Source organism: Cervus elaphus, chromosome 29 (assembly GCF_910594005.1).
Source record: "Cervus elaphus chromosome 29, mCerEla1.1, whole genome shotgun sequence".
Classification (NCBI taxonomy): Eukaryota; Metazoa; Chordata; class Mammalia; order Artiodactyla; family Cervidae; genus Cervus; species Cervus elaphus.
Genome location: NC_057843.1, coordinates 34794761 through 34805331, shown reverse-complemented (window position 1 = coordinate 34805331; position 10571 = coordinate 34794761). Strand labels below are relative to the sequence as shown.

General features: G+C 38.7%; 1 long non-coding RNA gene across 1 annotated transcript; it reads left to right on the top strand.

The window, feature by feature from the left end:
- The first annotated feature begins 3371 nt into the window (after nt 1-3371).
- On the top strand, nt 3372-8298 carry LOC122686212. The gene is made up of 3 exons (XR_006338657.1): nt 3372-3487; nt 7611-7696; nt 8286-8298. It is a non-coding gene; the product is annotated as an uncharacterized LOC122686212 (long non-coding RNA).
- The last annotated feature ends 2273 nt before the right edge of the window (nt 8299-10571 follow it).

Genomic DNA, 10571 nt, shown 5'->3' with positions numbered 1-10571 from the left:
CCTCTTGAGAAAACTGTATGCAGGTCAGGAAGCAACAGTTAGGACTGGATATGGAACAACAGACTGGTTCCAAATAGGAAAAGGAGTACATCAAGGCTGTATATTGTCACCCTGCTTATATAACTTAAATGCAGAGTACATCATGAGAAACGCTAGGCTGGAGGAAGCACAAGCTGGAATCAAGACTGCCAAGAGAAATATCAATAACCTCAGATATGCAGATGACACCACCCTGATGGCAGAAAGTGAAGAAGAACTAAAGAGCCTCTTGATGAAAGTGAAAGAGGAGAGTGAAAAAGTTGGCTTAAGGCTCAACTTTCAGAAAACTAAGATCATGGCATCCAGTCCCATTACTTCATGGCAAATAGATGGGGAAACAGTGGAAACAGTGTCAGACTATGTTTTTGGGCTCCAAAATCACTGCAGATGGTGACTGCAGCCATGAAATTAAAAGACGCTTACTCCTTGGAAGGGAAGTTATGACCAACCTAGACAGCATATTAAAAAGCAGAGACATTACTTTCCCAACAAAGGTCTGTCGAGTCAAGGCTGTGGTTTTTCCTGTGGTCATGTATGGATGTGAGAGTTGGACTATAAAGAAAGCTGAGTGCAGAAGAATTGATGTTTCTGAACTGTGGTGTTAGAGAAGACTCGTGAGAGTCCCTTGGACTGCAAGGAGATCCAACCAGTCCATCCTAAAGGAGATCAGTCCTGGATGTTCATTGGAAGGACTGATGTTGAAGCTGAAACTCCAATACTTTGGCCACCTCATGCAAAGAGCTGACTCATTTGAAAAGACCCTGATGCTGGGAGGGACTAGGGACAGGAGGAGAAGGGGACGACAGAGGATGAGATGGTTGGATGGCATCACTGACTCAATGGACATGGGTTTGGGTGAACTCCAAGAGTTGGTGATGGACAGGGAGACCTGGCCTGCTGCAATTCAAGGGGTTGCAAAGAGTTGGACATGACTGAACAACTGAACTGAACTGAGCTGAATTTGCCTTGATTCATGGACCTAACATTCCAGATTCCTATGCAATACTGTTCTTACAGCATTGGACTTTATTTCCATCACCAGTCATATCCACAACTGGGCATTGTTTTCTCTTTGGCTCCATCTCTTCAATCTTTCTGGAGTTATTTCTCCATTCTTCTCTAGTAGCATATTGGGCACCTACTGATCTCGGGAGTTCATCTTTCAGTGTCATATCTGTTTGCCTTTTCACACTGTTCTTGGGGTTCTCAAGGCAAGAATACTCAAGTGGTTTGCCATTCCCTTCTCCAGTGGACTACGTTTTGTCAGAACTCTCCACCATGACCTGACCATCTTGCATGGCCCTACACGGCATGGTTCATAGTTTCATTGACTTAGACAAGGCTGTGGTCTATGTGATCAGTTTGATTAGTTTTCAGTGATTGTGGTTTTCATTCTGTCTGCCCTCTGAGGGATAAGTATAAGAGGCTTATGGAAGCTTCCTGATGGGAGAGACTGACTGAAGGGGAAACTGGGTCTTGTTCTGATGGGCAGGGCCATGCTTAGTAAAACTTTAATACAATTTTCTGTTGATGCACGAGGCTGTGTTTCCTCCCTGTTGTTGACCTGCGACCAAACTATGGTGGAGGTAATGAAAATAATGGCCACCTCCTTCAAAAGGTTCTGTGCATGCACTGCCACACTCAGGGCCCCCAACCCTGCAGCAAGCCACCACTGACCTATGCCTCCACTGGACACTCTTGGATACTCACAGGCAAGTCTGAGTCAGTCTCTTGAGGGGTCATTGCTCCTTTCTCCTGGGTCCTGGTGCACACACGGTTTTGTTTGTGCCCTCCAAGAGTCTGTTTCCCCAGTACTGTGTAAGTTCTGGTGGCTCTATTGGGGTGGGGGGGCGTTAATTGCAAACTCCTCCAAGAGGGCTTATGCATCTCAAGAGAAGATCGAAGCACTGCTGAAGTGGAAACTCCAATAATGTGGCCACCTGATGTGAAGAACAGACTCACTGGAAAAGCCCCTGATGCTGAGAAAGATTGAAGGCAGGAGGAGAAGGGGACAACAGAGGATGGGATGGTTGGATGGCATCACCAACTCGATGGACATGAGTTTGAGCAAGCTCCAGGAGTTGGTGATGGACAGGGAAGCTTGGCATGCTGCAGTCCATGGTGCCACAAAGAGTTGGAATTGACTGAACAATTGAACTGACTGACTAACTGATGCCTATAAGTACTATTTGTTCATTTATTCATTCATTCAGCAGACATGTATTGAGTACCCTCTTTATGTCAGCATTGTGCTAGGTTCCATCAATCCAGTAGTAAGTAAAAAGAAACATGATGTTACTCTCAGGTAGCAGTTGGTTTAACCAGGGATTGAGATATTAATAATACAATCAGACTAATGAATATGTTCTATAACTAACAGTAAGTGCTCTGAAGGAAAGGAACATGATTCACATAGTGGCATTCCTAGAGATTTCACATCTGGAGTAGATCATTTTTTAACACTTCTCTCATATGATGAAACTTTTCAATAATATGGATACTATAATTATAAAGAATTTATGTTTCAGTCATTCTTTAAGTTTAAAATAAGAAAGAAGGATATATTCTAATTTTGCAGATATTACTCAAATTCAGCACACTATTTCATGTGTGGACTAAAATCTGTTCTTTCTAGACAAAAACATTGTACTATGTCATTTGTGTTTAATTTTGCCACAGTGTTTATTCTTTGGCTGTGGCATGCCTCATGAGAGACCCTAGTTCCTCCACCAGATATTGAATGTGCTGCCTCTGCTGTGAAAGCATAGAGTCTTAATCACCAGACCATCAGGGATGTCCTCGTCATGGTTTTGAAACAGAAACAAAAACGAAACTCCAAGTGGCCACACAGGGTTGTAAAACTGAAGTAACTCGAATTGTTTATTTTATTTATAATTACTGAACTATCATTGTTTGTTAGAATTTACTCTTTAAACTAAAAAAATATGTATGATAGGAGTTAAAATAAACCTTAAGTGAGATAAAATGATTGTGAACCATTATAAACTTATTCTTTCAACAAACATGTGTAGCTGAGTCCATGTTGAGGACTTACATGGGATTTAGAGTTTCCCAAATTAAATTCCATGCAGAACATAATCCTTATTGAAAGATAATTTTCAAATACTAATTTGAAGTGTACATAAATATTAAAGCTCAGTAGTAGTCACATCAACTGTTGAGAACTTAGACCAACAAAAGCTTTATTCAGGAAAGACATTGTTTAGATTTGCTGGCACAAATTTCTAAGAAAAAGCAGACTTACATTTAATGTGTTTTATTACTGTTATTAAATTCTCTGCAGACAATACACCCCTTTATTGCTTGCACCCTGGAAGACTACCATCCTGTCCTTGGTACACCACAGATACAATGAGAGCATATAAATAATAAAAGGAACTGAATTGCAAAGCATGTGCCAGGCCCCTGTCTGAGCAGACATGTTCAAGTAAGTACAAAACATTCAGTGAGGGCAGTACCACAAACACGGGGGAGAGAGTAACATGAAAACAGCTTGTGGAAATATGTACATGAGATGATGTATAGCCTCATATGTCATATACAGGATTTTGATCTTTATCCTAGAAACAACTGAAAGCCTTTGAAAGTTTTATTTTTGATGGGGAGAACAGTGTGGGTGGTGAGGGGGTATCATAACCGATATGTATTTTGAAGAATTCATTCTAGCTACAGAGAACAGATTGGATGGAAATCAGTGTTAATGAAGGTCAAAGATGCTACAACACTAGTGTAAGTAGAAGATAGGATTACATTGGTGACAAAATGACTTGAAACAAGGTGGCTTATGACAAGAGGCATTTGTAGGAAGTAAGATTCACAGAATTTGTGATTCATTTTATGTGTAAGTATGGGAGAAAAAGTAAAAGAGAGAGAAATATTTATTCTAAGGATAACAGATTGGCTCACACAATTATAGAGGGTAATAACTTCCAAGATCTACAGTCAACAAGCTGGAGACCCAGAACAGCCAGTAGTGTTCCAGTCCAAAGTCTGGTAGGCTTGGAACTGGGGAGGAACCAAAGGCAAGGAGAAAATTGATTTCTACCTGACTGCAGCTCACTGCAGTGAGCTGTTCAGGTAGGAGGACGTTCCTTCTCACTCACGAAAGGGTCAGTCTTCTTATTCAATTCAAGCCTTCAACTGACTGGACGGGGCTCACCCTCATTAGTGAGGACAATCTGCTTTACTGAATCTACCCATTCAAATGCCACTTGTCTAAAAACACACACATCGATTATGGTTACTGGGAGGAAGGACATTCAATGTTATGTGGCAGCCTGAATGGGGGGGCTGTCTGGGGGAGAAAGGATACATGTCTATGTATGTCTGGGTCCCTTTGCTCTTCACCTGAAACCATCACAGCACTGTTTGTTAATCAGCTACACCTCAATACAAAATAAAAAGTTAACAACAACAACACACTCTGGAGGAGGAAATAGCAACCCACTCCAGTATCCTTGCCTGGAGAATCCCATGGACAGAGGAGCCCAGCAGGCTACAGTCCATGGAGTCACAAAGAGTTAGATACAACTTACCAACTAAGCAGCAACAACTACACAGATATAGAAAACAAATCAGTGGTGACCAGAGGAGAAAAGGAAGGGTGGTGGGACAGATTAGCTGCATGGGATTAGGGATACAAACATCTATGTATAAAATAGATAAGCAACAAGTTTATATTGTATCAGATAAAGAGTTATAGCCATTATTGTGTAATAATGTTTAATGGAGTATAATCTGTAAAAATACTGAGTCACTGTGCTGTACCCCTAAAACTAGCATAAAATTGTAAAGCTACTATACTGCAATTAAATATTAAAAAAAATAAGTAAAGAATAAGCAGGTAAATTTTCTGTGGAAAACTGATAAAGACTGCATTTTCTGGATGGTACAAACCACCAGACATTTAATAAAGAGAATTTCTATGAAAATAAAAACACTCATAGATATACCTAGAATAATGTTTGATTAAACATCTGGGCACATTGTGGCCATCAGATTGACACACAGAATGAACCATTACACTGAACCTAAGGGTGAGGAAGATAGAGGCATTTAGAAAGATTTCTATTTCTGATTTTTAAAAAGTTGGTGTCTGGGTAACTGCATTCACTAAGCTAGGAAAAACTAGAAGAGCACCAGGTTTTAGGTTGAAGATCAGAAATTTTACTCTGGACTTGCTGAATCTGAGATGGCTTAGCAACATCTAAGTGGATATTTTAAAGGATATATAGTCTGGGACACAGAAGAAGAGCTTGGTTTAGAAAGAACGATGTGGGAATCAACAGCCCACAGATGATAATGGAAGTCATCAGCGCAGGCAGAGAAGAAACGGCTCAATATAGGAAGAGAGTCAAAGAAGAAGGCCTAAAATTAGTCCTTGTGAAATTATGATATGTAATGACTAGATCAGGAATATGCTCCTAAAAACGAAACCACACCAAACTGAACCTGGGAATAACAGCCAGAAAAGTAGTGGGTCCATCATGGAGAGGACTGTATAATGGAACCTAAGGTAGGATTGATGCGGGGTGTGAGACTGAGGTGAGGTTCACTGCATGTAGAATATGGAGAAGGGGAAAGATTAAATGATCAGTGATAACTGGATACCGTGTAGAGAAAAGCTTTTAGAAAACTTTGACTATAAACGAGACCAGAGAAACAGGGTTATGCATTATAAGCTTCTCAGCGATATAGAATTATCCTTCCTTACAAAATCCAGTGAAATCAACCATCTAATATAATCAGAGCAGCAAGATAGTTCACAAAGTGCTCCATAAATATGTGTTGAATGAATACATCCTTGAATATCTGACATCATTCCCTCTGGAAAACCATTCACAACCTCATGGCTTTGCTATATTTTTATTGGAAGTGGTAGGCTATAAAATGCACTCTATTATACATAATGAATTATAGCAAATATTTATATGTACCAAATGGATGTACCATATGATTAAACCTTTCTCATAAAACCTCCTGTGGTATCAAATACTCAAGGCAAACTACACATAAACCACAGGGTTCAGGCAGATTCTGCATATAATAGTATTCTCTTTATGAGGCCTCATGGGATAAAGGTCTCTCTTTTCTCTGTATATAGAACAGACTTGCTTTATTGTAGAGGCAATGGGAAATGCATAACTGTTTGTAGTTTCCTCTTAACTTTGGGGCAAGGAAGCTTAGGGCTAAGCTGTAGTCCATTTGTAACAATCAGAAATGGCAACCACAGAGCATGATTTTTGTCTATATATTTCACCCTGATTTCTTTTTTCTTACCTTTATTTTCTCGTCATTTCCGTTTTCTTAGTTGTTCTGAAAAATTTTGTTGTTTTATGGATTTTTGCAGTATTTCCTAATTTTTTGTACTGTAACAGGGCATAAATAATAAAGAATCAGCAGTCTGTGTAATTCAGAAGGATGAACCTGTTAAGTGTGTTGCACTGCTTTATTCTAGAACATAGCACTGGCTTCTTTTCACTCCTATAAATGGAATGTTTGGCAACATGGCACAATTCAGACCTCAAAGCTTATTGCTAGAGGTCATTTGACAGAAAGGCGGAAAGGGATTTAGACTTTAAAGATTGACTTTGCATAGGGTATGTATGCAGACTCACTCTGCTACCACATGCGTGTAGCTGTTAAATGAGTTTCTTTCAGGGACTGGAGGTGTATTTTTAACGAGAAAGAGACATTAAAGGGAATTTGGGGCCTCTTAGAATCAACAGCGTCACAGCAAGCTTTCAATTAGGGGGACATCTGTTGGGAATATGGGGAATCTCTACCCAAAGTCAGTTGCTAATGGCGTTCACTTGCAGGAGCAGTTAGATGGCCCTGTGTGCTAGGAAAGGTTGCTTATTTCCTTCGCGCTCAATCACACTGCATCAATTGGCCACCTGGGTAATGTGTTCATGCACACCTGCTGACCCACACAGCCTAACAAAACATACTGACATCAAACTCCTAAAACAGACAGAAAGCAGATCCTCCCATGGCCCAGAAGGGGAGACACGATAAGCAAAGAAGAAGACTGGAAGTACATAATGAATTGTCAGGAAATCAGCAATAACTTTGGGACTGGTTGTTAACATGTTCCACTGTTTCTTAAATAGTGGATTTAAGAGATTCTTATTTCAGAGGAAAAACAACAACAGGCATTTCACTTTCGAATCAACAGTTATTTAATCTGAATCAGACCAAGTAACAGCCTGATCTATAGAGATGAGACTAAGTAGCATTGAACATACCTATAATTTTGGGGTATTACTTTTTATCTGTTTTGAAGATGTGTTGTAGATCTTCCTTTTCTGAATTATAAAACATACTTTCCCCAAAACATTCAATTTTGTTTAATTAGATACTGACTGTTGGGAAGGAATATTACGTATCTCATACATTTTAAAGGTATCAAACAAAGGATAGTTTATAACACAATACTCTAAATCAAACTTTTTCTATTTGATGGATTGCATTACTATGGCCACTTGCACTGTCATTTTTCTGTCTAATATAAGTCATATTCCTTGTAATTTTCTTTTTTTTATAACCAGGACTGGCCTGTTGTAAAACCGCGGAACAACTAAGAAGTTCAACTCCAAGCTATAGTACATCCTAAGAAGCATAAGGCTTGTTTCTGGTGATTTCCAAACATACAGATACATGCAATTACTTTTTATCACTTTATTGTGGATCTTCTCTATAAAACTAAAAGCCTCATTAATGAACTTACTAAATTCTGTTGGTAAAGCTTCATTCATCAAATTATTATTTATTTCTCCAGTTCACTTTGCCTGTTTAGATATAAACTTGCTGTTTTCAAGTGTTCATTCTGGCAAACTGGCTTAAGTAAACAATCTGACTAATGAGGGCACTATGTATACTGAGAATACTCTGTGTCATGTATAAATATTTAATGTTTCCCAACTTTTCCATGTACAGATGTTCATCAGGTATATCCACATTTATAGCATTTTATAATCACTAAAGTATATGTATGTACACACAATATTGTGTACATCTATGTATACACCATGTTATAAAATATTAAATGTTAATATTTAATAATTACTAATATATATATATTTGTATGTAAAATGTGAATAAAACAATATGTTCCCATATTTCAAATATATTTGAAATGTGGATAAACATCAAAAATATCTGATTAGGTCATATTTTATAGTTGAATCAAAATGATTAACAGCCAAACCAAACCTTTTCCCTAGGCACTTATATGCAACTGATGCTCCAAAGAAAGGAAACTAAAACAAGCTACAACAGAGCCTGTAATTCCCAACAAGCTTCTCTGTTTTCTGATGGAAATAATCAGTAAGTAGATCTCCAAGGCACCTATTAATCTCTGTCAATTTTGACTAAATGGAGGTTCTGATTGGCTGCTCAGGAATGGCCAGCTGCTAAAGGAAACTAGTGAAGCTGTGGCAACAAAATCCTTTTTGCCTTCACTGAAATAAGTACTAGGGAAAGGTACAAAACATCTTTAAATGAAAGAGATGGGCGATAATATTCTTCAGATAATATTTCTGAAGAAATAAAATGTATAGATCTGCTAGCGATAATATTATTTTATGAGCACCAGGAACACTTATTTATTGCTGCATCTTAGAACAACAGAAAAGAAATGACAGTTAATACATGTAATGAAACATTATCTTGCATCACAATACATAGCTTCTTCTGGTGCTCAACAGCCTAGATCATATTTACATATGCATGTTTCTACTTAAATATCTGTATAATGTTGGTCTTAGCAGATGGATTTTGAAAATGTTTGTATCTATGTTGAAAGCCAGAATACAAATATCAGCTAAAGGTAGCATAATTTTGATTGTGGCTTTAATGTTTTCCTATAGCTAGTTGACAATGTTAAAGTCTTTTCACACTTATCTATCTAGCTAACTAGTTACTAAGTTTTACATTCCACTTACCACACATGTGGCTAAATTACTTGCTAAGTTTAGTACCAGGATTCCCTAGTGGCTCAGTGGTAAAGAACCCACCTGACAATGAGGGGACCTGGGGGTTCGATTCCCGGCTCCGGAAGATCCCCTGGAGAAGGAAATGGCAAGCCATTCCAGTATTCTTCCTTGGGAAAGCTCGTGGTCAGAGGAGCCTGGCAGGCTAAGTCCATGTGGTCACAAAGAGTCAGACATGACATAGCAACTAAGCAACAACAGCAAATTTAGTACTAGAGAAACAGAACTTCAATGATCGCAATACATGTTGGATGGACATGTATTTGATTTTGATTTTCAAGTAATGTATTTTCTCCTGTCATTCATTTCATCTTTTGTCCATATCTCCATCCTAATAAAGAACTGCTGAAGTCCCCTTCTCAGAGAATATACTCAGACAGCTTGGTTGATGCACTACTGGACTCCACTTTTCCAGCCTCAGTTAATAGATACAGAGTGGGACAACCTAATTTTTTCTCCCGGGAACTTGGAATTTGAACATAGCAATTCCCTTTTGTCTCTGTGCTTGAACTGAAGAGATATTTGGGGTTGTAATGTATACAGAAAGGTTTCTAGGGGAGGTGTAGAGAGATTGGGATTACATACCACATCGTCCCAGAATGAGAAAGAGATAGAGGGAAAAATACTCTGACTTTGACCCAAAGCATTTCCATGCTGTGCCTGTCCCCGTGTATGACCTGGCTATACTTCCTGTGTTCTTCTGTCATAAAATATTCTTGGATGTCTTCAAGAAACTCCTTTTTTGCTTCTCCTTAAACTAATCAGGTACATTTTTGTTACCTGCATCCAAATGATCCAACCTATGACACTTGAGATATCTGAAATTAAAGTCAAGTATTTGCCTGCTCTTTCTCTTTCTTTCCCTTCTTTCTTGACTTCTATCTACCTACCTATTCCTCCGTCCATCCATATCTATCTATCTGATATTGACAATGGTCATATCTCTGTGCATAAAAATTACTCTTAGAGGGTGGAACAAATGAAGAGAGTAGCATGGAAACATATACATTACCATATGTAAAATAGATAGCCAGTGCAAATTTCTTGTATGACTCAGAGAAAACCAGGACTCTGTTACAACCCAGAGGGTGGGGTAGGGTGGGAGGTGCGAGGGACGTTCAAGAGGGAGGGAACATATGTATACATATGGCTGATGCATGCTGATGTATGACCGAGAAAAAACACAAAATTTTAAAGCAATTATTCTTCGATTAAAAATAAATGGAAAGAACACATTTCAAGGAATAAAAAATTATTACCCTCCTAGTCCTTGTTTAGTTTATACTTATTATACATTCAAAGTTGTAATTTGCAGGTTGGAAAACTAATGGCAAAACCTCTTTTTGTTGTGATAGAACAGACTAGCCCTAGTCACAGGGGGTGTGTGTATGTGTGTTTGTGTGTCTCATGGGGGATGGCAGCATGATCACGGAACACACAGTTAGGAGCAAGAGTGACGTGAGTCCTTCAGTAACTACTCAGCCTGGAAGCTATACTTTCCTTCTGAAATCCGGCAGG